Here is a 27832-nt window from a genome sequence, read left to right as displayed (position 1 = left end):
TATCTATCCAGCCATTTCTTATGAAAGAAGAAGAGCCTGCTGGATCAGACCAGTGGCCCATCTAGTCCTTTTTCTAATGGTGGCCAACCAGATGCCTGTGGCTTCGACTCCTTAAGGCCTTGGGTCTACCGGCAGCCCCATCCTGAATGACCCCATTGAGAGCTTCCCTCTTGTTTCCTCTGCTGGCATTCTCCGCCTGCTGGCCATCAGAGAGGCAACAATGCACCTTTCTACTACCTGCCCCTCTGCACAACAGCCATCAACAGGGTAAGTGGGTAGGATCGTACTCAAAAATAGCCTGAAGAGAAGCTTGAGGGAGTGAAAGTCATTTTGTTGCTGTTAGATGTGTGTCAAATACACCGCGAGGACAGCAGTTGACGTGCAGTAGGGAAGCCACCTGCTTTGCAGAAAGACAGAAGGATCACCCACTCTTTTCTTCCCACCCTTGTTCACAGGATTGCAGCAGTGCGTATAAAATCAGCTTCCCAAACAGCCTTCTGTTGGGCCAAACTAATCATGATTTCAGCTGTGTGAAAATTAAGTTTGTGAGTGAGAGTCGATGAACAAGACAAAGGCTCCTTAGATATTTCTTTAGATCAGGGATGGGGTACCTGTGGCCATCATCCCTGACCACTGGCCATGCTGACTGGGCTGGTGGGAGTTAGAGACTGGAGGGCCACAGCTTCAGATACCAGGTGCCTAACTGTGAAGGAAGACAATAGGATGATCATCTTATCAGTATTCCATTCAAGCAGGAGAATTTACATTGATCTGAGCTGTTTTCAGTTGCACCCTGGCCAGTGAACATTGGGGGGGGGGGGGAATGAATGTTGGAGTCAGACAAAAGGAAGCTCTGTCTACTCAATGGTAAAAAGGGGTTTTTTTGTACATATTTAGAACTTCTGGATCAAAGGTTCTCTTCATTTTCTTCTATCACTGAGACCTGGTGTCGTGTTTTGGTCTTTGTTTTTCAGAGATTCACAGTTAAGGGAAAGGAACCCTTGATTTGCGTTGAGTCGAATAAGACATATTTCAGAAGAAGCAGTTCAGAAGAACCACCATGCACCTAAGTCAGGGTTGAGTGAATGCTAGATTGTAGTCCAAAGTCAAAGTTCAGAGAGTCCTAGTCAAGAAGGACAAGAACTTGAAATCAAAAAGCATGCAGTCAGATTTGAGCAGGTGATCAACTCCCATGAGCATTGCAAGAGGGGAAAGTCAGGGCTTGAGTTAGAGCAAGGGTCAGCAAACTTACCGTGCCTCGGGCCAGTGTCTCCAGCGCCGATTGTGCGGCCAGCCGGAAGGCGGGGGAGCGTGTGCCCATACGCGTGCGCACACGCTATTTCCAGTGTACTTCTGGGTGGGAGGAGCACCAGAAACAGCTTGTGCGCATTGCATGGGGCCTCCTCCGACCTGGATGTGCACCGGAAATAACGCTTGCGCATGTGCACAAGCTATTTCTGGTGCTCCCCCGATCCGGAAATGTTCAGCTGCGCAGCGCAGCACTGGTAAGAGTGGGGGGTGGCAGGGGTCGCTGCGGGCCGGATAAACGAGTCTCTCGGGCCTTATCCAGCCTGTGGGCCTTAGTTTGGGGACACCTGAGTTAGAGCAAGGCAGCCCACTGAGCAGTCTGTGCAAGTCAAGAAACATGAACCCATGAACCAGCACAAGAAGAAGGTCCCAAAGTTGAAAAGAAATGAATGCCTAGCTACCCCAGCTCCAGGAAAGATGGCTGTTGTGCTCAGGTGGCTGCTTGTTTGATATAGATGCCTCTTAACAGTCTGTGAGCACATCATGCACTTGGTAAAGCTAGGTAGGTTGGTCAGTGTATGTCATATTATGTTCCGTTATGGAAGAAAGCTGAGAAATAAATGAAATTAGCACCCAGGGCCAGTAACTAATACAGCAGGAGGTGGGAGACAGAACTCCGAATGTGATCCTTTCTGCTTGTGTTGAGTGACTGAAGGCTTTGATGCCATGCAGTTCCTCATTCAGGATAACTTATTTATTGGCTGTCCCTTGATGTAACACTAACAAAGGGACCTTTGAAAGCATTGCACCAAAAAGGCAGAAATGGCAGGCACAATTCCTCCTAACTTTTAGAGTCATTTTTAACACCAAAAGTTGAGGGAAGGTTTAAAGATTCACAACTTTTTGTGGATTTCTGCTACAGGGTGTCCTGAACCCCTAGCCTACCTGGTAGCAAGTCAGTATGCCAAGTTCAAAGTCCAAGGGTCAATCCACACAAAGGTCAGGAAATGCAGTCCAAGATCAATCAAAGTAGCTAATTACAGGTAGGTAGCCGTGTTGGTCTGCTGTAGTCGAAACAAAATAAAATAAAATAAAATAAAATAAAATAATTCCTTCTAGTAGCACCTTAGAGACCAACTAAGTTAGTTATTGGTATGAGCTTTTGTGTGCATGCACACTTCTGTTTCAGTGCTATTGGAAGGAATTTTTATTTATTTGTTTGTTTTATTTTGTTCCGACAAAGTAGCTAAATCTGAATTCTAGCAGTCAAGATACTCAAAGTACCGTCCCATAGAGGTCCAGGAGCAACCAAGCCAAGGTCCATCAACATGGGCAGTTGACCAGACGCAGCACCTCAGTTCTACTTCCCTTGTGTACTTGCAGCTGATTGCAGCATCTGGGCTTGACGAGGCAGGTGACCCTCACCTGCTCCAAGCCTCCTCCAGCTGAGGAATCACAGCCCTCCTGTGTTAGCGAGCCCCACCTGGCCAGCAAGGGAGCTCGGGTGTGGGCTTTTGCCTGCCTCAGCCTCCAAGAGCACCCCTCCCACTGCTCCCTACACCTCAGAGCCCACTGTGTTTGTGGCTCTGGTGATGAGTCCTGCTGCTCTGGTTCCAGTGCATTGACATCCATCCTCTAGGCATCCTCCATCACTCTGTGAGTGCTTCCTTCCCCATCTCCAGCTTGCCCTGATGTGTCCCAGTCCCGGCTACACCCCTTGCCAGGATCTTCTTCCTCCTCTCCATCGTACTGCCAGTTCAGGACCCATAGATAATAGCTACCACTACAAAGAAATGCAGAGTCTTCTACCAATGGAAGCTTGCAATTTGCTCAGTGGGGAGGAGGATTATCTTCTTAGAATAATTCCAGGTGTGTGGAGAGGCGATACGCTAGATAGAGCAGAAGTGCTGGTCCAGGGTAGACTATACAATCAGAGCAGCCAGCTTCTTAGACTATGGCTTGCATGCTAAATACAGCGCCAGATTTAGAGGCTGTTGCACAAGATGCCATCAGAAGGCTCCGCTCCTCCTTGCCCCTGACCTCACAACGCGAAGCCAGCTGGGAAGCACAAGGGAATGGCTGCTTTTTTGTTTGAGTTTATAACTTTAGTCTAACAGGTTGCCTGCCCCGGGCCTCAGGCAAGCTCTGCATGGGCCTGCCTCTAGGTAGTACAGTGGTACCTCAGGTTAAGTACTTAATTCGTTCCGGAGCTCCGTTCTTAATCTGAAACTGTTCTTAACCTGAAGCACCACTTTAGCTAATGGGGCCTCCTGCTGCCGCCATGCCGGAGCATGATTTCTGTTCTCATCCTGAAGCAAAGTTCTTAACCAGAGGTACTATTTCTGGGTGAGCAGGGTCTGTAACCTGAAGCGTATGTAACCTGAAGCGTATGTAACCCAAGGTATCACTGTAGTAGCAAGCCAAGCCTCTCTGTCATCTGTAGCTTTTAGAGGCTGACATAGATATCTGCATGTGGAAATTCTTCCTTATCCCACTCAGTTTTTACCATGGATTGCCTTAAGTTCTATAAAAGATGAACCATGATGCAACATAGGGAGATAATTGTGTGGGGAGGGGGATTCCCCCCTCTACATGACACAGAAGCCCTTCAAGCTAGACCTCTTGAGTCCCAACCCAGCTTTGACTTTATAGTCTTCCTTTTCTGTGCATTATGCTGGCAGGAAGCCAAGTTTCATTTAACACAGAACTTTGATGGCATAACACAGTTAAGTAAAAAGAGGTCGTGATTAGGGCTTGCACAAATGTGTCTCCCTCAGAGGCGAGCATGCAGTTGCTGAAATCAGGCAGAGGCACCGTCTTAAGGTGACACTTTACCTTGGGTACTTGACTGTCCACCTTAAGCACAAGAAGTCTGCCCTGGCTAGATAATGCCATAGGAAAATGTATCCACTTTTATTTACTGTTCAGAACTTTTATTTTTTATTGAAAATGCTCATACCCTGGGTTTTCTTCATGATACAAGCCACCTTACAAAAATAACAAAATCCTTTGAAAACAGTGATGGACAGAAACAGCAATTAAATAACCATTAAAGCCCACTATGATAATTTAAGAAGCCAGAGTGGAAAACCAGAGTAAAATACAAGATTGTAATTAAAGTAATTAATGTATGTTGTGAAGCTCAGTGGCCAAAAGCCTTCCAGAATGCAGTGGTACCTCGGTTTTTGAACATAATCTGTTCTAGAAGACCGTTCAAGTTCCAAAACGTTTGAAAACCGAGGTGCAAAGGGCAGTCTGCAAATTTACTGTACTTTTCCGTGTATAAGACTATGGTTTATTTACTCCAAAATAATGTTCAAAATCTGGGCTCGTCTTATACATGGATAGTATCTCCCCCCCCCCCATTTTCTTAAATCAGAGTCCCCCAAAATAGTCTTATACATGGGGATGTCTTATAGACAGAAAAATACAGTAATTGCTACAATATGAGAACATCGCAGCTGCAGACAGTCAGCTTGTTGACATCATGTGATATGGCTAGCTGTGGGAAAGAACTTTCCCGGAAGTTCACAGGCTGGAAAAGTCTTTGTGAAGTGTGTAATTTGAGACCTTCCTCTTGCGTATGTACAGGAAGTTTGTCTCACTTGCTAGATGAAGTTTGAAGTGGTCGGACATGATTTCTGTAGTGCTGTAAAGTCAGAAATAAAAGGATGTAAATAGACGTTTCTGACTATCTCCTTTCCCTGCTAGGGAAGCAGAAGGAGGGGGGGTGCATTTACCCACGTTGGGAAATGTCACCTACCAAAATCTCCCTGGTCTGTCCGGGATGTCAGCCAGAGGAGGTTACCAGAAAACAAGCTCCGAGAGTAGTGAGAGGGACCAGCCTCTACGGAGGGGGCTTGTTTATCAACAAAATACAGTAATTGAGAAAATTGAGGAACACTCAACAGAAGCTGTTCGACTTCCAAGGTGCTTTCAAAAGTGGAAGCATTTACTTCTGGGTTTTCGGCGTTGGAGTTCTGAAACGTTAGTCAACGGAGACGTTTGAAAACCAAGGTACCACTGTAGCAAGATCTTTATACTTCATAACAAGGAGAAGGACAAGAGGAAACCTCTCTAGGTGTTGTTGTTGTTTAGTCGTTTAGTCATGTCTGACTCTTCGTGACCCCATGGACCAGAGAACGCCAGGCACCTCTGTCCTCCACTGCCTCCCGCAGTTTGGTCAAACTCATGCTGGTAACCTCGAAAACACTATCCAACCATCTCGTCCTCTGTTGCCCCCTTCTCCTTGTGCCCTCCATCTTTCCCAATATCAGGGTCTTCTCCAGGGAGTCTTCTCTTCTCATGAGGTGGCCAAAATCTTGGAGCCTCAGCTTCACAATCACTGCCTTGCCGTGATTGTGGATCACTGCCTTGCCGTGGCGAAGGGGCTTGAAGAACTCAGAGAAGCTATGAACTATGCCGAGCAGGACACCCAAGATGAACAGGTCATAGTGGAGAGTTTTGACCAAACGTGATCCACCTGGAGGAGGAACCGGCAAGCCACTCCAGTATCCCTGCCAAGAAAACTCCATGGACAAAGACAACCTCTCTAGGTAGGGAGTTCTAAAGTCTCCCACTTGAGCCAACCAAACATGGCTTTGGAACTGATAGAACTGATACTCCATAGATGGTCTCATGGTCCCTGTTCCACATTACCATTAGGGCTTGCCCAAGATGAGTCCTGTAACACAGGGCAGCTAATGTGGTGGCTTCCAGAACTTGTGGGCTACAGCTGCCATCCTCCCTGGTCACTGGTCATGCTTGCTGGGGCTGAGCGGAGTTGGGATCCACAGTATCTGGAGGGCACCAGTTTGGCTCCACCCACTACACATGGCATGTGAAAGCTCTACGGAGGGCTTGGGAACTAGGGCACAGAAGCTTTTCAGATTTTTTTTGTCCTGCTGCCCCATCTGTCGCTGTGCCCAATAACAACTCTCTGAAAGTACCTCACAAATGGCACTCTAGAGGGGGCCATTTAAATTTCTTGAAGCATCCACTTGTATACCATTTTGCTCAGAAGAACCTTAGCTCGAGAACACAAAACATACTTTATGTGGCTCTGAAGTGCTTTGTGGGGCAATGAATTGTGCATGCCCACACTAGGCACCCTTTGAAAGCAGCCTTAACTGCCTTGGATGGGGCATTGCAGGTCAACCAGGGCAACGTCCCATACGAGGGAACCCTCTGTTTATATGCCTCCCTGCTTCCCAAGAAGCATGTGCCAGCTCTGAGGACATGGCTGTAATTTAGAGCAGGGGAAACGTGAGCCAAATCTATGCATGCCTATGCAGAGTTCCTTGCACAAAAAGCCTTCTGTCCAAGAATACATCTTTAGCACTATTATTACTAATTATTGGTTTCCTTCTCCCCCTTTAGACTTTAAAAGGGGGGAAGGCTATGGGGATGGGGAAGACCATCCTTGTTTATAAATGTGTGAAAATGGCTACCAACTATGGAAAAAATAAAATAAAAGCAATTAGTAGCTGAACTGGCTGCTGGCGTAGCCACAAAAGCTTTTCAGTCAAATTGCTTCTTGGCCTAACAGTTTCTGTGGCTAACATTCAAGTCCGTTTCTTGAGGCTGGCTCATCTTTATCACACCATCCTCCTTTGGAAGAGGTTTGTTAAAATCGTCTGGAGTTTAAAGAGGATGGATTTGGCTGTCTCAGACAGTGCCTGAGCATGTCAGGTGGAACCCAGCCCTCCATTTTATTCACTGATCATAAATTAGTTGCAATGAAATTGGGAAAGTTACTACCACATTCACCCTGGTGTTACTGCGTTCTTCAGACATCAGCCGATGGGCTCTTACTCTGGAAACATGTTTTGAAGCTTGAATCTCTGACCTAGATCTCAAAATTCCTGTGGTAACGTATGTTTTGGCACATAAACACATTTGGACTCTGCTGAGCAAGGACTTTGCTCAACTCCAGCTGGGTTTTTAAATGTTTCTTTAGCCGATAGACATCTTTTCCTGAAAAGAAATCCAGTTCCAAAATGAAGGAAAACCAATTGTACAAGCAGAAACCTTAATCTGGTCTTTATTTAATTTTTTCTAATTAAGAGAATTATGCATATTTAATTAGTGTAATTCTGGCAGCAGAATTGGCCTCCTGTCAAAATCTATTTATTTAGATCATTTTATTGCCCTAAAACAAGGAATCAGGACAACCATTAGGAAACAAGGTAGCAAATCCTGGCAGTAAAAAAATAATAACATAACATAAAGGTTATCTCTTTATTTTTGTTACCTTGAACTAGAAAAAGAAAATAACTGGCCAGATGTGAAGATCTTATTAAGTGCCCATTTTGTAGATTTCATCTTGGACAAACATACTTCTATTGTTCCTGGAAAAAAGGGGATAATGGTCAAGGGATGGGCGGCAGATTTGTCTGCCAAAAAGCACTCTCCATCAACTTCTGCTACTGGTGGAACAAAGAAGCAGGTCACTTTCAGGACTCTAAGACGCAATCCAAGCAAGTTAAACATACTTAAGTCAACTGAAATCAGCTCCATTCTACATTGTGTTGGCTGGCAAAGTAAAAAGTAGGTATAAAAAGGATAATTCCTTGGACGACAAGATCCAAGTTTGAGGCAAATACTCTTTGGTGAGAGAACAACAGCAGAGATTTTAAATCGCAAAATATACAGCAAAGTAAAGCATGGAAATAAGCATGGACCTTTACAATATGTATTTCCAAGTGAGTTCCAAAGATAATACCCTCTTCCCCCAACATAAGAAAAGACCACACATTTAGTAAGTTAAAAACTGTTTACTTACCAAATCTCCAAAGGTCAGGCTCATTTTCCATACATCAGTCAGAAAGGTTGCACAGACGGTGAAACTTGGTTTAATTTCAAAGTGGTGAAGCTTCCTAAATTATTGGTATGGGAATTCAAGAGTGACTTGTGAGAGCCATGCAGTCTGAGCTTGGAGAAACTGGCCAGCACCTCCTCAAACATTGAGCTTCTCTGGTAGTCTGGGGGGGGGTGTAAACAAAGGCTTGATTACCTAGTCTCTCTCAAAGTAATCTAAGCCTGGCAGGGCAGCTTACTCTATGATCTTAACTCCTTAATGCATTAGTTAGATTTAAGCATGTTGGTTATATGAGGCTGGTCATCCCACAAATTGGACTGTAGAGTTGGTGCTGGTGCATGATACCTTCCTTGACCCTCATCCCATAATGCCTTCGGGTGTCTGTTCTCAAATCAATCCTTCACAATGCAAAATGTCCATATGTTTAAATTTTCTCTTATTTTCTCTTATTTGTTTCGGCTAAGAACCCCAGGGACCCTCAGTTGTCATTTGTTAGTTTCTCCCATACTTGTTCCTGTGCTGCTCTTTTATATCAGCAGAGAAACAATGAAGGACAAAGAGCAGAGAGGAAACTCAGGCAGCAGAATACCTTGGGCCATCTCTGGCCAGAGGCTGGCCTACTTCTCACCTGTACACCTGAACCTTTTCCCAAGTGCAGCAGCACCCTGCTTTTCCCGTGCCCAAATAAACTAGGGAAAAGCCAGGCAATGCCACACACAACATCCCCCATTACGGTCACCAATAATAATTATTTTTAAAAGTTCTGCAGATGGTCTCCCTTTGCCTAGTCCCAGCACACCAATGAGATCACTCCACTGAGCAACGACGGTCCCTTTTCACCCAGACCTATGAGATCATCACCATCTCTTTGCTGCGTAAAATGATCACAATGGAGCTTTTCATGAAGCACGAAGCAGAGAGGGAGAGCAGGTCATCGAAAGCACCAAGAGGCTGGGATTCTTTTTTAAGGTCAGGGACCTTCTAAGGCTCGAGTTTCATGGCAAATGTGTTGGTGACAGAGTCCACACACACACACACACACACACACACACACACACCACATGCCATCATTGTCATGAGGCAGCTTGCTTTTCTTTTCCAGTGTATTGAGGCCTGCTAATTGACAGTTGGTAAGCATGTCTCCAAAAGCCAGGGCCATGCGTGTGTGAGAGTTGGAAAGGAGTGCAAGGACGGCAAGGGAGGGGGGGAAATACTCTGAAGCGGCAGATGGCATTCTGCCACGTTCTCAAAGAACGGCTCGCCTGCGTGTCTAGCTGTCTGCTTGAACCTTGCCACAAAGTGCAGACTGGCTGCCCAGACACTCACAGACAAAACCAGTGTGGCAGGGAGGAAGAAAGTGGGGAGGGGGAGGTTGAAGCCTCTCGCAACATGGGGCTTTGCTGAGCCAGGCAGAGGGGCATTGCTCCCTTACTAACCATGTGGTACGTCAGGTAGAAGTGTATTTAAGAGGATCGAGGGTAAAAAACAGCAACATACTAGTCACGGGAAACTGAGTTTGTTCTGGATGAGTTAGGAATCTGTTTTATCTTCCCTTGAGCATTATTCCCCATTGGCTTTTTAAAAAAAGGTTTCCCCTTCTCTTCCCCCCACCCACCTTGCCCCTGCTGCTTACATTTACATCCCCCTTTTCATTTTCCTCACAATAAATAAATGATGCCAAGGAGTTGCCCAGACTAGTTTTCGGCACGGCATGCATGCTAATGCCCTACACAATGGAGCCAAAGGGAGAAGATCTAGAATTTTCTGTGCCAACTGCCACAACAGGGGACAAGGTAGCTGAGGAGAATTCAGCTCAGCTTTATGCTGCTTTCACTTATTGGACTGAATCATAGAGTCCTAGGGAGGAGGGGTAAGGGCTCATCCACTCCTTCGCTTGATCTGTATTTTGATCATATTGTATACCGATTACTTTTTCTCAGGCCCAAGAGCTTTTCTCATTATTCCATGGCTGGGCCTTGCAAAACTCTGATCTTACCTGCTGAATCAAATCTTATCAGAAACACAGAGAATCTGAAGAGAGATTTTGCTTAGCCAAGCTTTAATTCAGCAGGTAAGATTGAATTTCCGCATGGCACAGCCACGGAACAATAAAATTATGTAATTATGTGGTTACAGTTATCACATAATACTCTACATCTGTAAGAAATGGATATTTTAGTGCGGTGGCAGCTGCACTTTGGAACTCCCTGCCTATTTTGACATCAGGCAAGTGCCTTCACTGTATTCTTTGCAACATCTGCTAAAAACATGTTTTGCTTAGGCAAGCCTTTCCAGACCTGTAGAACATTGACATGTGTTTTAATCTGGTTTTCAGCTTATCATTGATTTTAATTATTTTGGGAAGGTACTAAATTGTTCTCTCTTTTTTGCTGATTATTTTGTTGCTTTATTCTTTTTGTATTTCACTTTGAGGTTTCTTTTACAATCAAGTGATATATACATTTTATGAAATAAATGAAATGGATGGATGGAGGAAAACTGACACACACTAAAAACACACCAGACAATATAAAATATATTTATTCTCCATTCCCCATTTAGCTCACAGTTGCATGTTCCACAGGAGATAAGTTGCCCGTGTTAAACTGCCTTCATGAATCAACCACCTCAGGTTATTCACATCAGCTAATAGCTAATAGTGGAATCCGTTCAGATATTTAGCCTTGAGTTCTCAGGTATGATTTCTTGGTAGCGACATACATACATGTGTGAATGGGGAACTCTAACACAGCAGATGGTGCCTAAATATCTGAATTGCTACAATGAGCATTCCTGCAGCCCAGACATTTTTTGACCCTTTCTCCTTGCCTTTAAGTGCCTCACTTCCACCGCGGCTCCAATGTATCGTAAGAAAATAATTGCCAGGTTGAAATGTTACCTTCTCTTCCATTATTTGGTAACATAATATTACTTACACATTGTACACAAGTGTATAATCAGATCTTTGAACCTCTAATTATACTCACTTGCCATTCCGCTTCATCCTGGACTAAACCTTAGGTACCACTTTTAAAATGAAAGGAAAAGCGATGGACTAAAAAAAGCAATGCCTTTTAAAAACTAGAGTACAAAAAAAATGGCAGGTTGTTAGTTTGGGTGTGTTCATAAGGAACTACAGGCACTCAACATTAGGTGCCGTGTGCAGGAACAGAAGATTTTAGGCACCACAGCCCAGGTCTGAAACCTCAGAAGAACCTGAGTCTACATGGGAAGGGGTGGCATGAAAGTTGCCAAGATTATCAATAGACCCGTGCCTCAGTGTCATGAAAATAATATAATGCCCATCATGTGACAGGAGTGCAAGTCATTAGACACACACACCCCTCTTGTGTTCTGGTGCTACCTCTGAATGGGCAACTTCAATGTTCGCTCCTTGCTTCTGATTCTTTAAGCCAGACAACCCTTCCAGTGCAGGGCAATCCTCTGACAGCCCTTTAAATAGAGGAGAGAATGTATTTATTTATTTATTTCAGGTATATCCCACCATCCCTCCAAGGAATTCAAAGAGGCATGCAAGCTGTTCCTCATTTTGTCCTGTGATGTTAGAAGTTTTAAAAGTGACAGGCCTAAATCCTGGGTCTCCAAGCGCTGATCCAGCACTCTAACTGTTATGTACTGAGTTGAATAGGATCCAAAATGCAGCAGTCTGATTGGTCCTAGAACAATAGGATCCAAAATGCAGCAGTCTGATTGGTCCTAGAACAATAGGATTTAGAATGCACCAGTATGATTGGTCTGCAGGAGCCACCCAATCCAGCTCCAGATGGAAGTGAATCCACAACCTGATTGGCCTACAGGAGAATCTCGGAATTAGCCAATCACATGCAGCCCATTGTGTAAATAATGTATATAAAGCAGATACTTTGGGGAAACTTTCATTCCTCCTCACCACTATGAGCTGAATAAAGAGCATGAAATCCACTCTCGACTCTGAGTATATTTCACTAACCATTATACCACAGTATAATGATTCCAGGGGTACCAGGCACACTTACTAGGGTCTGTATTCCTTTTGGACAAAGCGGCACAGCAGAGACTGTGGTGTCTTTATGATACATGGTTTGTATACACACACACACACACCTCTTTTCGTGTTCTTTGATCAAATGAACTGCTGGGGGCGGGGGTTCAACACACCTAAACAGGCTTTCCCAACTCTTTGCCATGTCCACCCCCATTGCCCACCCCCTCCACACACACCAGAAGTTGTGCTTGAGGTTGGGCTCTAATGGCGTGCAATCAGACACAGTCGTGCAGCGGAGGAAAAATTTGAAATATCTGTGAATATCTGTGTACTTTCCAGCATTGCATTTCAGAGCACATACCTCAACAGGCTTTAAGAGTCTAGCAGAATTTGAGATGCATATTGCTTGTTATATATAAAAATATATTACACACACATGATGACTTTATTAATATTTAATACATTTTAAACATAAGCATATGCCTTATAAAAGTATATGCAGTGCAGGAAATAATTCCATTTCCTCTTTTTGAGTAATTATGCCAAACTTTAACCTGTTTTATAAAGCTAGGCAATGTATATAGTGATGTGAGATTTTATATATATATATATAACTATATTAATATATATCTAGATACATATGTACTTTTATATCTATATCACACGCACACGTGCACACGCATATATATATATATATATGACACATTCTTAGTGAGTATCGTTGAAAACCATAACTAAAAAGTTATACTTGATATACCGGTACTGAAATGTGTTTATGCATAATCTGCTCTAGTGTATGTGTGTAAAAATATGAATATGTATGTGACACAAAGTTATAATTATGTGTTTTCTGATGGTGTAGAATTATGGCCCCTTGTTAGTGTCTTGCCCATGCTCAAAAGCAAGATCGGACATTCACAGGAGCCAGCATGCATAACAGGTTAACAAAAGATATAAAATTTGCCCAGAAAAAAACCAACCTGTTCTACAAAAGAGATCAGAACCTATAATCAGGGTGTCTAATATAATCTCATCTGAGCTGCCTGTTGATCTTACTAAAAGGTAGTGGGAAAGCTCAGCAACAAGAGCACACACTTTGCTTGTAGATAGTCTCAAACTCAATCCTTTGGCTAATGTGCTGCATTTGGTTTGATGCAGGCATGGCCAAACATGGCCCTCCAGCTGTTTGGGGACTACAGTTCCCATCATCCCTGACCACTGGTCCTGTTAGCTAGGAATGATGGGAGTTGTAGTCCCAAAACAGCTGGAGGGCCACGTTTGGCCATGCCTGGTTTGATGGATGGGATCTCAACTTGTTCAGGCACGGCCAGCATCACTGAGCACCTAGCAAGTGTCAGGTGGTAGGTCAAAGGTGCTGAGCCCCAATTCCCATACTGGCATTGTTACAGCTTACCTGGACAATGCTGGGGTGGGACGGTGGTGAGGTTGGGGCTGTGAGGATGCCCTAGCTAGAGTGCTGGATTTGCTCCACCAGCATTTCACACAGCCATGACCTTGCCACAGCCTGGTCCAGGTAAGCTGCAGCAACATAGTGTCCGGAGGGCAGCCTTGCCCAACTTGCCACTAATGCAAGCACCAGCTGAAGCTCTCATCCCCAGTGGCAATCCCTGGCCCATATGCGAGAGACACGTCTGGTTTTGCCGCTATTGGTGCACCATGGTGTTGCTTCTCTCTGCACTCCTCCCAGCAGTCATTCCTTCTCTGGTCAACAACTGGATGATGACAACAATAACAAGTCAAAAGGGGCCTATTGAGAATCTCTTTCCCAAGGCTTACAAAAACCTGTATGTGAACTACTGAGCAGCAACCTCACTTGATTAGCACATTTGTATTTATTGAGAATAAATACCATTTGGGTTTTCTTACAGCAGATCCCATAGATACTTGCTCAGAAGTAAGTCCCTCTGAGTTCAAAGGGGCTTACTCCCAAGTAAATGGGCCTAGGACTGCAGAGTTAACACCGAATGGGAGCATGCTTCACATGTGGAACAATGGTAAGCAAACCAAATCAGTGACTCTCCCTCCCTTCTTTCTCCAGGCCTCCTCCCCATCTAATGGCTCATGAAAGAGGCTGAATTTAAAATGGTTTTGCTGGGCTAAGAAATCATTTCACAAAGTAGCACTTGGCTGAAAATGTGGCCACGTTTCTCTAGCCTGTAATTGAGCAAAGGTTTCATTTCCTCCCTGCTGACTGAAGCCTGTGGCTCCATGACCGGTAGAGCTGCTCAGATGACAAGTGCCACACTGACAGAATCTTTTACACTTTGCCCTTTAGACTTGCTGTGAGCATAGGTAGATGATAAGGTGGTTAAAAACGCACCTGAGCCTCATCTAGATCTGCAGTTGCCAGTAGCAGAGCAGCTGTTATGGAAGATTGCCCTAAAATTGCCCGCCTAGAGGCAGCCAAGGAACAGAGACCTCTATTCTGCAAAGAACTGGAAACCCACAAACGTTTACACTTGCTATTATTAAAAAAAACCAAAAAACCAACCCATTGCCACCAAAATAGGGTTCAACTTGCTTAACCTGATTGCCAGTAGCCTGGCTAATTGCTATTCCTACATGGCCAGTTTTAAAAGAATAAGTTTGAGTGTTGTTGCATATGTTTATATGCATTAACATTTGCTCACATCTGCAAATTAACAAGGCCCCAGCATTTTTCTCTGGCGCAGGTGGAAACCCTCGAGCCTTGCTGAAATCAAGCAACACTCAAGTATCATCTTAGTTGCTTTTATGAAACTGGGGCTTGGGCTAAGGAAGTTGTGCTCCGTTTGTATGCAATGTGTCTTTGTGTCTTCTAGACTGCAATACCATGCACATTCGCCTGGGAGTAAGCCCCATTACTGGAACTAACTTCTGAGTAAACATGCCACAACTATGCTGTCAGAAATGGTTTTTACACTGGCTTTTAGCTTTGTGTGAAACTTTGCCTGTTTACTAGGCCTGTTTACTCTTTTTTTAAAAACCCACTAATAATAATAATAATAATAATAATAATAATAATAATCTGATTGGATCCAGTGGCCTGCCAAATGCCTCTGATAGTGAAGTCCTACACATGTCTGCTCAAAAGTCCCATTGGGTTCAGTCTTCACTGAGCCATCATGGCCTGCAGCTATTGATAGACCTATATTCCATGAATTTATCTAATTGTTGCTGGTTTTTAATCTTGATAAACCATCTATTCTGAACAAATCAACACTAGAGCAGGGCGCCGGTTCCTGGGGGCAGAGTGCTTTTGAGCCATTCTTGCCTCCCCTCCCCCATGTCCCCAAAGTGCAAAGGCAAAGTGCCAAGCAGGGCATGGCTCCAGAGGCTGACTCCTCCTCCTCTTCCTCCTGCTGCTGCTGCAGAGCGGAATGAGCGCCTCCTGCTGCTGGTAGTCCCAAGAGGAGGAGGAGGAGGAGGAGCCACTGCTGTGTTTGGCTCCATCCCTGGAATTTCTCAATAGAATGTTCCACACATGCTAGACTGCAGAGTTGTCTTAGAAGGATAGTTCACAAAGTTCTGTAAGATTTGGTGTTTTCTGGAAAGTAAACCTGAAGCTCCTTACTATTTAATATTTCTAAAGCTGGGCTTAATGGGAGGGATCATTGCCAGTTTGCTTTACAGAAAAGATAAAGGGACCCCTGACTATTAGGTCCAGTTGTGGCCGACTCTGGGGTTGCGGCGCTCTTCTCGCTTTATTGGCTGAGGGAGCCGGCGTACAGCTTCCGGGTCATGTGGCCAGCATGACTAAGCCGCTTCTGGCAAACCAGAGCAGCACACAGAAATGCTGTTTACCTTCCCGCAGGAGCGGTACCTATTTATCTACTTGCACTTTGACGTGCTTTCGAACTGCTAGGTTGGCAGGAGCCAGGGATCGAGCAACGGGAGCTCACCCAGTTACAGGGATTCGAACTGCCAACCTTCTGATTGGCAAGTCCTAGGCTCTGTGGTTTAACCCACAGCACCACCCGCATCCCATAGTTTGCTTTATAAATCCATCCAAATAGAAGGATAGCATTGTGATGGTAGCTTAGCATAATTCTTGGGATGGGGCAGGGGGCTTATATAAAAAAGTATCTGTCAGAAAGGAAACCCTCTCCCCCACCTTGATCCATCACCAAGACCATCTAGGTTAATGGCTATCATCGCATCTCATAGCAATGAATTCCAATAATTAATTATGCACTGCACAACCAAATTCTGTTGCATAAGCAAGTATGTGTCATATAATCAGCACTCATTGACAGAATGGTAAGACCACCTGGTTTGATTTTATTTTAGCTTGTCTTCTGTGATTAACAATAGCAACTAAACACAATACAGGTGTTTAAATGAATTGGAAAACTATATGAATTAGCAATTGACCAAGAATCTGATAAAAAATAAAACCAGTAAATACTGTTCCCTACAACATAGGAATAATAACATGCTAAATACTTGCTTCCTTTGGCAGAATGTTTTGCCTACCAAACCAATTGTGATGCCCTAGAAGGGATCTGCTCCAATTTTCACCTGAAAAGGCTCTGAAACACTGCTATAAAATAAAGCTGTGTTGAGGAAATGGATCCCTTGACTGAGTCCCCCAGAAACATGGCAGCCTAACAGACATAAGATATTGGGGGACGGTAAGAGATTCACTCCTAAATAAATGAATGTGCTCTTCTAATTATACTGTACAGTTCCAATTTGTATTTGAGGAGGACATTTCCATAATAACAAAGCTGGAGCGGTTGGGGGCTAATGACACAGATTGGTCCTGAGGTTTCATTTCTTTGTTACAAAAGTCCTTCCAGTGGCAGCACTTTGATGTTGGACAGCATGGCAACGCACTCTGTTTGTAATATGCATTTTCTCCAGCTCTCCACAGTGAGTATGAAATCAGCTCACTAGCTCCAGTTTAGACTGCTGCACTGTTTCTAAGGCCTAGATTCCTCCCTCTTTCTTCCTCTTCTTTCTTTTTATCTTTTTCTTCAGGACCACACATATCAACCAGTAAGTGTTTCTCTGCTGTAGAATAGGAGAGTCTGCAAACAACTGATAAGTTTGATGGCCTCAGCAGCTGCTTTTGAAAAAGAAAAGAAACCATTTCAAAATAATCTGACTTCAAATTCAGATCATGCTATAGGAAGAGCTGAACCATTGCCTAGAGTGGGACTGGATGAGGGTAAATAAACTGGTAAGACAGAGTTGGTGCCTGGTTTATTGGGAGTGGGGTAGCATTTCACCTTAAGGTGTGTAGGTTCAATCAGAGCTGTCCCTGTCTTTAAGAGCTCAAGTGGCCTTAGTGGCATTAAACCCCTTTCATCAGCTAAGACTGGTGCACTAGCTGTGACCTCGTCCAGGCAGAGATAACCTAGCCACAATTTTTCATGCTCCAGTGACACACCTTTTAGAATATTACAAAACACAGTCTATGGGGCTGCCCTTGAAGATAGTTCAGACAGTACAATTAGTACAAAATATAGCATCTAGGTTACGTACCTGGCATATGGCACTCATCTTCCCAGCCTTGAGTGAGTGCCCAGGGTCCCAGTCTATTTCCAGGTTCAATGACAACCCCTTCACCTCCCTGCCTGGTTATCGGTTTGTTTTGTTCTTGCTTTTATTGTGTATTTTGTGTTTCTATCTTATATTGTTATGCTGTGAACCACCCTAAGATAAATAAATAATAATGTCAAATGCTGGCTTTAACTTTAAAAGCCCTAAATGACTTTGGAGCAGGGTCCTTCAATAATTACTTTCTCCCTTGTGTGCAGGTCTCTTCATCAGAGGCCCTTCTATCACTCCCACAGATGTGAGGTGGATTGTGACGCAGGACAGAAACCCAGACACATCCCATAATAAGCCATTGCAATGTATTAAAAGGCACAACCTATAACCCTGGCAAACTTGAAATTGCCAATTCGTATTACACTGATGTTTGGTGAAATGTACAAAATTTCACGAGAGCCTAGAGAGGGCAGTGCAGAAAACAGATATATTATCTTCTATTGCCAAGCAAGAAAGACGCAGATACAATCAGATACAAATGCATTGCAATATAGTCCATTTATAAATTGTTTCCCATAGAATATCTCAATGCAATTTCACAGTAAAAATAATTCCATAGTTTAAAAACTATTTCAAATCCAATACAGTTATGCTGTTCATGCAAGGACTTCCACTCCCTCTCCTCTCCCCATGTACCATTCTGCCCCCCAAATCCATTCTGAAGGGTTGAAGGAGCCCCAGGGCAGGTTTGAGAATGTGAAGGGCAGGAGGGGAAGTTGCATTGTGCAAGCAGAAGTCATTGCCCTACAGGGATAGATCTAACACGCAGACAGCGATGAAAATATATATGCATCTGTGAACACATGCATTGTATGTGTGTGTGTAGATTACTAGATTGTGAAACAAGACTCTTGGCTGATAATCATAGCTAAACTAAAATTGTTCAAATAATCCACTTCCCTTCCCTTGAACAATTGAAGTGAGCAAAGGGACAGGAAATAAGGAAAGGTCAGATTTGCATGCTTTGTTTGTTTCCTTAGATTTTCCATAGTTGTGGAACTGAATGTCCAGCATTTGAAGATCAAGTTCACCCTTTAGGCTTGCAGTTGCAACACTCTTCAGAATAAGAACTCAAAAGGGGCCTTTGTAAAGAAATAGATATACACAAAACCCTGCTCTTGAGTGATGTCAAATGACCTCTCTACCCTCCAGCCTAAGCTGCTTTTCCAGACAGTGGATCAATCACTGTATTCCTAGGAGTGGTGTAAAATTCACCTTTTAGCAGACAGAGTTTGGCCCATCTCACTAGGGACCCGAGCCGTGGACACTCAGAGCATCATTACATCAACCTAAGAGGAGAGCCGATTCCCTCTGCAGTGTAAAGAGACACCAAACTATTCATTTCTCCTCTCTTTCTCTCTCTGTGTCAGTTTAAAATCCTTTAATTCATTATATAGTACTTTGCAAACCATAAACAACTTAAGAAGGAATACTCTTCCTAAAAACAACTTGGCCTCATCCAAACAAGTGTCATGGAAGACTGACTTAAGAGTAAGTAGGCTAGTCAAAGTGATTTGTCAATCTCGGCTTCAATGTGCAAAACATTTTCTAATCCTCCTGTCATTCAGCCTCCCAATAGTCTGTCATTCCCATTTTCTCTCATGGGATGCTGAACTCTGAGGGCCAAATGAGATGTGGCAACAGAATGTATGAATCTCTCTCAGCTCTCTCTAAACTTTTGGAAGTAGCAGCCACTGTGTGTGTATGTGGAGAGGGGGATTGAAGTCAGGATTGCAGCATAGAGGAAGGGTATTGAGAGTTTTTTGCCAGACATCCTGGAACCCACATAGGTAGGGCATATGTCACCCAGTTCACTGCTCTTAATTGAAGTGCTTGGAACATGATGAAATCTGTTTCACACTGAATACAATGGGGCTTTGAGGAGGGGGCTTCACCTTTCGCTGGGTTGGACCCATTATTTCTTTTAAAGGTGTGCATCCTGCCTTTCTTTCACTTGATCTCTTAGTTGGCTTGCATAATTATAAGCCTGTATAAGCAAAACAAGCTGAAAAACAAGAACAGACACACAATTATTGTGAGAATCACTGTACAAAATGGCAGATCAATCAAATGCATTCTGTAATTACTATCAATCCATGGGAGGGGTAATTTAAAAAAATAATAATCACCAGGCACTTAAGGGATGGAGAGGTGGGGGTGGGAAGGGGACTGAGACAGGTATGTTTGCTTAGGGAGTTTTCATTTATTTGTGCATTTATTAATGCATTTATTTATCAATTTTATATTCCGTCCTTTCTCCCAGAGGAGCCCACAGCAGCAAACAAGTGATAACAACATCATTAAAGTCACCCAGCACCCACCTTGTCGTCTTTCCTGTCCTGAATAAAAGCTGTGTGTTTTGTTTTGTAATTGCCTCCAGCTTTTTAATGCTTTTACATTTAAACCCTTCCTTACTTGGGTGTTTGTACCACCAGTGCTTTTTTTCTGGGAGGACACAGGGGTACGCATACCCCTAAACATTTTGTGAATAAGTTTGGCCCCATTGAGGGGCAGTATTTCAATAAGAGTAGGAAATGAAAGTACCCCTAAGCATTTTTTTTTAGAAAAAAAGCACTGTGTACCACTGAGCTCACTGGCACTTGCTACTTAGTATGCCTAGGGCCTCGATGCACAGCTGTGATCAAAATCTATAATCCTTTCCGGGTTTTGTATTCTGCATTATGCTTTTGTATCATTAGAGTGTTTTCTTTTTGTTTACTACACAAACATATTTTGTTTGAAGCTGTTTCCTTGATGGAGATAACAAGGTGCCCTGGGAATACCTATCAATCCAGCAGGGAAGGTGTGGTATAACAGTCACAGAAACACATAAAACAAATGAAGGCTCAAAGGGGCCACAACCGAAAAGTCCCTGTCACTGGTGGCCAGCCACCCAGCCTCTGAAGAGGGGTGGGAACTGGAGAAGGGCCTCAGCGGATGATCACAGTAAATGCACACGCTTGTGCCTCCACATTTCCTCAAGTAAGAGATCATCATGGCCAGTGTACTGTGCTCTGAATCATTTGCAAGCGGATTCTTTAATTGATGTATTCACCTATGCCCCGGAAGAGAGGCAACTGGACACTTGGGAAATCAAAGCTATTTATATTATGTTGCTACATTTTTTTTCCTATTCCTCTTGGTCAGGGTGACATGCATGGCTTTCCCCTCCCCCTTCCATCCTCCCAACTAGGGATTGGGCAGAAATTTGATTCAGTTCACATCTGAAGGGGATCTTACCAAATTTGCACTTTCTGAAAAAATGTATGAACGGAAACACAGCCATCCTTCAAAATCCACCCTCTCCCAGATTTTATAGTGCATTTTCCCCAGTCAAGCAGTGTGTACAGAAAGGGTAAAGTAAATACACATGCTAGTGAAAGCAGTGAAATGACTTTGTTGTTGTTGTTGTTTAGTCGTTTAGTCGTGTCCGACTCTTCGTGACCCCATGGACCAGAGAACGCCAGGCACCTCTGTCCTCCACTGCCTCCCGCAGTTTGGTCAAACTCATGCTGGTAACCTCGAAAACACTATCCAACCATCTCTTCCTCTGCCGTCCCCTTCTCCTTGTGCCCTCCATCTTTCCCAACATCAGGGTCTTCTCCAGGGAGTCTTCTCTTCTCATGAGGTGGCCAAAGTACTGGAGCCTCAGCTTCACAATCTGTCCTTCCAGTGAGCACTCAGGGTTGATTTCCTTCAGTATGGAGAGGTTTGATCTTCTTGCAGTCCATGGGACTCTCAAGAGTCTCCTCCAGCACCATAATTCAAAAGCATCAATTCTTCGGCGATCAGCCTTCTTTATGGTCCAGCTCTCACTTCCATACATCACTACTGGGAAAACCATAGCTTTAACTATACGAACCTTTGTTGGCAAGGTGATGTCTCTACTTTTCAAGATGCTGTCTAGGCCTGTCATTGCCCTTCTCCCAAGAAGCAGGCGTCTTTTAATTTCGTGGCTGCTGTCACCATCTGCAGTGATCATTGAGCCCAAGAAAGTAAAATCTCTCACTACCTCCATTTCTTCCCCTTCTATTTGCCAGGAGGTGATGGGACCAGTGGCCATGATCTTCGTTTTTTTGATGTTGAACTTCAGACCATATTTTGCGCTCTCCTCTTTCACCCTCATTAAAAGGTTCTTTAATTCCTCCTCACTTTCTGCCATCAAGGTTGTGTCATCTGCATATCTGAGGTTGTTGATATTTCTTCCGGCAATCTTAATTCCGGCTAGGGATTCATCCAGCCCAGCCTTTCGCATGATGAATTCTGCATATAAGTTAAATAAGCAGGGAGACAAAATACAGCCTTGTCTTACTCCTTTCCCAATTTTGAACCAATCAGTTGTTCCATATCCAGTTCTAACTGTAGCTTCTTGTCCCACATAGAGATTTCTCAGGAGACAGATGAGGTGATCTGGCACTCCCATTTCTTTAAGAACTTGCCATAGTTTGCCGTGGTCGACACAGTCAAAGGCTTTTGCATAGTCAATGAAGCAGAAGTAGATGTCTTTCTGGAACTCTCTAGCTTTCTTCATAATCCAGTGCATGTTTGCAATTTGGTCTCTGGTTCCTCTGCCTCTTCTAAATCCAGCTTGCACTTCTGGGAGTTCTCGGTCCACATACTGCTTGAGCCTTCCTTGTAGAATTTTAAGCATGATCCATGAAGGGGGAAATGACTTTAGATGGGGAAAATATTTATGGGGGAATTCCTTTTGGGGGGATTATCTGCCCCCCAGCCCTAACTTGAGCTTCCAGGAATTGAATCTGAGATTTTCTGCATGCAGGGCAGATGGGCCATCACTCTGCTATGGCCGTTCCCATAGAATATCTTTATATGGTGAACTTTGTTTAGAGTTTTTAATCTTCCGAACCTCTTTCCTTTTCATATTGTTTTTCTCAATATTGTTGTTCTGTTAGGACGTAGTTTCAATGAACATTTTAATTTCTGTAAGCTACTCTGAGCAACTGAGTTTATTAAATAAATTGGACAGGATTGAAAACTTTGAATACATAAATTAAAAAAATAAAGAATTACTTCTAAAGAACACCTGTACCTTATTTAGACCTGTTTTCATTCAGACATATAACAGCACCATTATACAGCAATATATGGCAAAATCTGCAAAGGCTGAGTTTATAAGGTTTTATTCATTTCACATTTTGATAGGAATTTAACTGCCTCCCTGAATGGACAGCATTTGCTTCTACATTCTTAAGGGTGGGGTGTGCTTGGTGTTCTTCACAGTATTTGAGGATGAGTCACAGAGAATGAACTACCTATCACTCTCTGAAAAGGAATTTCCTTCATACAAAGAACTGAGGTCAATCTGTGATGGAGGGAGAAGCCAATAGATTGTAGATGGGGCATAAAAGTAAACTTTAGTTTCCACAGCTGCCTTCTGGCAGCCTGGTTGTGTAAATGCATTTTATGGAGCAAATAGCAGCTGTTGACCCCACTGCAATTAAAGCTGTATCTTAAGCTAGGGCAGAGGTAGAGGCATTCAGCACTGTCTTTTAGGCTCTTGCAAACCCTGTCGGATAGCCTTCCCCAACCTGGTGCCCAGCAGAGGTTTTGGGCTGGGCAGGGTGGGAAATGCTAAATAGTGCTGCCTACTGTGTGCCAAGGTATTACAGCTACCTCCACTTTTTGTACTCTAACTTTCTTCAGAAATGTCCAGTTGACTTAGCTTTCATTGTTTAGTTTTTTTTAAAGAGTATGGGGCCCATGCTAGCATGGGGCCTGGTACATGTGTATCTCTTGCACCTCGCCGTTAGCAGCCCTGAACATGAGTAATTCAAAATTTCTCTCATTGATATAAGACAAGAACAGTGAGGTCACATCTGTGCCATATGTTTAAAGCATTCTTACACCACTTTAACAGTCCATGGAGAAGCTTGGGAATGTAAAGTGCTGGGAATTGTAGCTCTGTGAGATCAGTGCCAATGACAAGCAACAATTCTTGGAATTCTTTGGGAGAAGTCATGACTATTGAAAAGATATAAGAAATTTCTGTTTCAAATTTGTGAGGTTGATATGACCTGAATGTCAGGCACTGCACTACAGGGCGTGGGGGGGGGCACCACAGGGATCTGTAGGAAGCACCGAAGTCTTTAGTGCAGTGGCTGCTGTGCATCTGGGGTTGGGATTCTGGGTGGCAGGGGAGCTTGTGGGCTTGTTGGTTCCTTGGTTTTTCGGGTACTGCAGTGGGGCGGAGCCACTTCCGGTCCCTGAAATCAGCGGCTGCCCTAAAAAACTGAGGCGGACCTACCTCAGTTTGCCCTCAGCCAGCCCCCACCTGCCTACCCTGCTACTTACAATCAGTCCGGGGGTTTCACTGTTTGTCAGCTTCTTCCTACTTTGGTCTCAGTGTTACCTCCAGGGAAGGGGAGGGGGTAGAAGTAGAATTAATTGACTCTGCCTCCCATTGGCTCTGCTTCCACCTTCTGTTGGGGCTTGAAGCCAGACACCCAACTATTCCCCAGTGCACACCAGCCACCACTGAAGCAGGTGGAGGGATGTGTAGAAAGGCAAAACGGACAAACAGATGAAGGGGAGGAAAGCACACAACGAGAGAGAGAGAGCTCGAGGGAGAGAGCTCTAGACAAACTCCACCTACTGCTGACTATAGCTCCACACACTCCCAGCACCCAGCCCTTGGCAGATCCCTGCTGAGAGAATGTGGGCCTTCATAAAAAAATATATATTTTTTTTCATGTCCAAGGCAAAATCTAGTGTGCTACTTCATGGCTTCTTTACTGGCAGCTCAATATGCAACATTTATTGACTTGATTGGCCAACAGTAACTATGGCCAGGACAGTCTAGTGTGGCTGCAATTTACTCTTGTCAGTAGGATGTTAATTAACCAGCCATTGGCTCTGTCAGACACTGCACCTCAGGCTGTTATGGTATTCCTGCTCCTGTACCTAACTTGAATTTCCTCAATTTTCAGAACCTCACCACGTCCTCTTCACCTTCTGGGCCTTGGCACCTGCCCTTCAGCTTTGCTTGGAACTTAACCTAGTTCAGATCTACTGCCTTCCCCTGAAAAAGGGATATATTTGCTGTAATTACTTGCACAACCTTTTTTGATTCTATATATCTGAGGTTCCACTGAAGCTGCTTGGTTCCCGGTTCCTACTCTGCTGGCGATTATTGACCATATTGATGGATTAAGGCCAGGGATGACAGATTGCTTCCCTCACCCTGAAAACTCCAGGCTCAGTGACAAAAAGACAAACGGTGAAGACACTTTTTAATGTAATTCCTTCATATTTTGCCAGTGTTTTGTTCCTGTCCACATTTGGCCACAGCTGACTTTTCTCCTTTGCTTTTACTCTTCTCTGTTTGTAGAATGTAGCTTGTAAAACTTTTAGCTGGGCTCTCTAAAGCACCGTGTATATTGATAGTACTCCAAGTACCAGAGAGAAGAAACAACCAGGCTAACTGTCTCCCAAAACTATGACAAAAATTAAATAGCCTGATGATGACATCACTGCAAAACAAACAAGGCCACCATTTTAATACCACTCATGTTGAATGCAATGAAGATTAACAGTATGTTTATTGCTTTTTGAAACAACCAACCAACCAACCAACCAACCAACCCAGGTTGGTCTTTTCTAATGGAAAGTTGCAAACTTTACAAAACAGATTAAATTTGTGTGGGGAAATGTACAAAGATTTTCGAACAGAAGCAGATCCAGTACAGTGGTACGTCGGGATGCAAACGGGATCTGTTTCGGAGCCCCGTTCACATCCAGAAGCAAACGTAACTAGCGACGGCACGTCTGCGCACGCGTGCATCGCTTTTCGCCGCTTCTGCACATGCGCGTGACGTCATTTTGAGTGTCTGCGCATGCGTGAGTAGCGAAACCCAGAAGTAACGCACTCCATTACTTCCGGGTTGCCGTGGAGCACAACTCGAACGCACTCAACATAAAGCATATTCAACCTGAGGTATGACTGTACTCTATCTTCTCAACAACTAGTCACTGTTGCCTACCAGGAACGGTGGGGCAGTAGGGAGGTCAGAATGGTGCAAATGCACCACCAGAATCAATCTAGCACTCTTCTATGGCACCAACCTCCCTGCTGCCTCACCTCCCTCCCAGTAAGCAACAGCAACCCACCTGCAAGGAAGCTAGCTTAGTGGCTCTACCCCAGCTGATAAGTCGCTTCTGGATTTGAATGGCTGTAGCCCTCCAAGGAAAATAGATGCTTTAAAGATGGGCTGGTAAGAAAGCACTGTCGTTTTTATGAAAAGCTTGGAAATATTCTTTGTACCCAATATTCACTCGCTTCCCGGAATGGCCTCCTAGAGGAGGTTCATCAGGCCCCAACATTTCATTCTTTTAGGCTAGGGATGGGGTGCCCTCCAGAGGTTTTTGGTCTACATAACTCGCATCAATACTGACTGTTGGCCATGATATCTGGGGCTGGTGGGAGTTGAGTCCAACAACATCTGGAGATAGCAGGTTCCCCAACCTTGTTTTAGGTGCTTGACTAAACCATGGCTCTTCCAGAAGGCTTCCAGTTGATTGTTCCTTGGCTTTGTTATACTAGTTATACTATGGCTCATATCATTTTATTGGTGATACTTCATCATATATACATATCTGTGTATATATGATAAGTTTTGAGGTATTGTGTGGTTGTTTCTGTATCTTTTCCAGTGCTATGATATCATTCTTGAAGATGGAACAAGTACACGGTCTTCCAAATGTGGCCACACTGGACAGTTATGTAGAAGCCCAAGGGGACTGGCAACTTTATTTTCAGTGCCTTCACTCACAATATGCTAGCTACACATAACAATGATAGCAAGATAAAGTATGTCTGAACTGTTACCCTCTCACTTTCCTGTGTTCAAATGGCATTGTTTCCATCCTGCTCACTTTTCAAATTCCGTCTCACAGGATTGTCATGATTGCTGCAGTCAGATAATATTACAATTGCACATAGTGAATAATTTTTTTTTTTAACAAATAAGCCATTGAGTCTTTCATGATTTTAGTCAATTGTATGAATGAGAATTCAATCCATAAGCTCTTTGTTGATTTACACAGGTTGGTCCTGTAACACCAAGTTTCAAGATATTAAGGTTATGCAACAGTACAAGAGTCTGCACCTTTCCCTCACAATACACGTGCATGCATGAACACACATCCACACTTGCTACAACTTGCAGTTGAAGCTGAACTTAACAACAGAAGCACATGGTAGCATTTGAGAGTGTGGCACTTACAGTACCGGCTAGTTTCTGCATTTTAGAACACATCGTTCTGTACTATTAATCCATCAAAACTGTCTGGAGTTGTAACAAAGACACCACTTTATTTATTATAGCACTCCCCTAGCAACATGTTCTCTGTGGAAGCCAGGCCAAATCTACCAGGCCTGATCTATCCCCTACCTTAGTGTGTGAAAACTAAGTGCAACAATATTTACATCTGCAAAAAGCTAGGTCAAGTCTGTAGCTGCATTGAGACTTTGCAGTTCAGTTTACAATGTTTTACATTAATAGATTTACTGCTCCAGGCCACATTTGCATGGTTTTTGACCAAGGCCCAGTTCAGATGAAATGCTGTATGCACAATAGTTTATATTATAATATACTAGCAGAAAGTGCCTCCTCGTACAGCCCAGCACTGCTAAGGAGGGGGGCGGGGGCGGGGGCGGGGGCAGTGCAGTTTTGAAATCAGTGGTTAAAATCAAGGCAGTTTTGAAAGATTTAGTCCACCATCATGATTAAATACAGAATGCAATTGCACCCGACAATAGACAAAAATCTCCTCTTTGATCTCAGGAACCGTCATCAAAAATTTGGTTACCGTCCTTTTTCGAATGAAACCAAGTCCAGCAGTTCCCAGACCACTCACGGGGCAATCTGAAAAGAGAGATCTGGTCACAGTCCAAAGTCAAAGCACAAGAGACAAGGTCAAGGAACAGTCCAAGGTCAAAACAAAGGCCAGCCAAAGAGCTGGTACAAAGACATTCTGGCATTCTTTGCCAGGAACTGGGAACTTTTAACCAATAAACTTTAGAGTCCCACCCACAGCAAAGTTGCAGACCATCTGGGTTGCATGAAGAGTTTGGTCTACTTGTGACAAACAGCTTCCCCACAAATAGTCTTTTACTCCTGAGGAGTCCTTGTTCTCCAAATGGGTACTCTAGTATCTGGCATCTGAATGGGCCTGCATATTTAGGTACTGGTGGTCCCCAG

General features: G+C 43.9%; 2 long non-coding RNA genes across 3 annotated transcripts; one reads left to right on the top strand and one right to left on the bottom strand.

Annotated features, from left to right (window-relative positions):
• Positions 1-7275: 7275 nt before the first annotated feature.
• On the bottom strand, positions 7276-9814 carry LOC310845868. Of its 2 annotated transcripts, none has more exons than XR_014565011.1 (4): positions 9702-9814; positions 8033-8231; positions 7502-7598; positions 7276-7399 (listed from the first exon to the last, which is right to left on the bottom strand). It is a non-coding gene; the product is annotated as an uncharacterized lncRNA (long non-coding RNA). The 2 variants fall into 2 exon arrangements; XR_014565012.1 differs by lacking the exon at positions 9702-9814 and adding an exon at positions 9505-9694.
• Positions 9050-26578, top strand: LOC310845871. The gene is made up of 6 exons (XR_014565015.1): positions 9050-9510; positions 10009-10139; positions 13943-14068; positions 17037-17238; positions 17819-19103; positions 24560-26578. It is a non-coding gene; the product is annotated as an uncharacterized lncRNA (long non-coding RNA).
• Positions 26579-27832: the final 1254 nt, after the last annotated feature.

Source organism: Podarcis gaigeae, assembly GCF_964106915.1.
Source record: "Podarcis gaigeae genome assembly, chromosome: 5".
Lineage (NCBI taxonomy): Eukaryota > Metazoa > Chordata > Lepidosauria > Squamata > Lacertidae > Podarcis > Podarcis gaigeae.
This window is presented reverse-complemented; position numbering and strand designations above follow the sequence as displayed.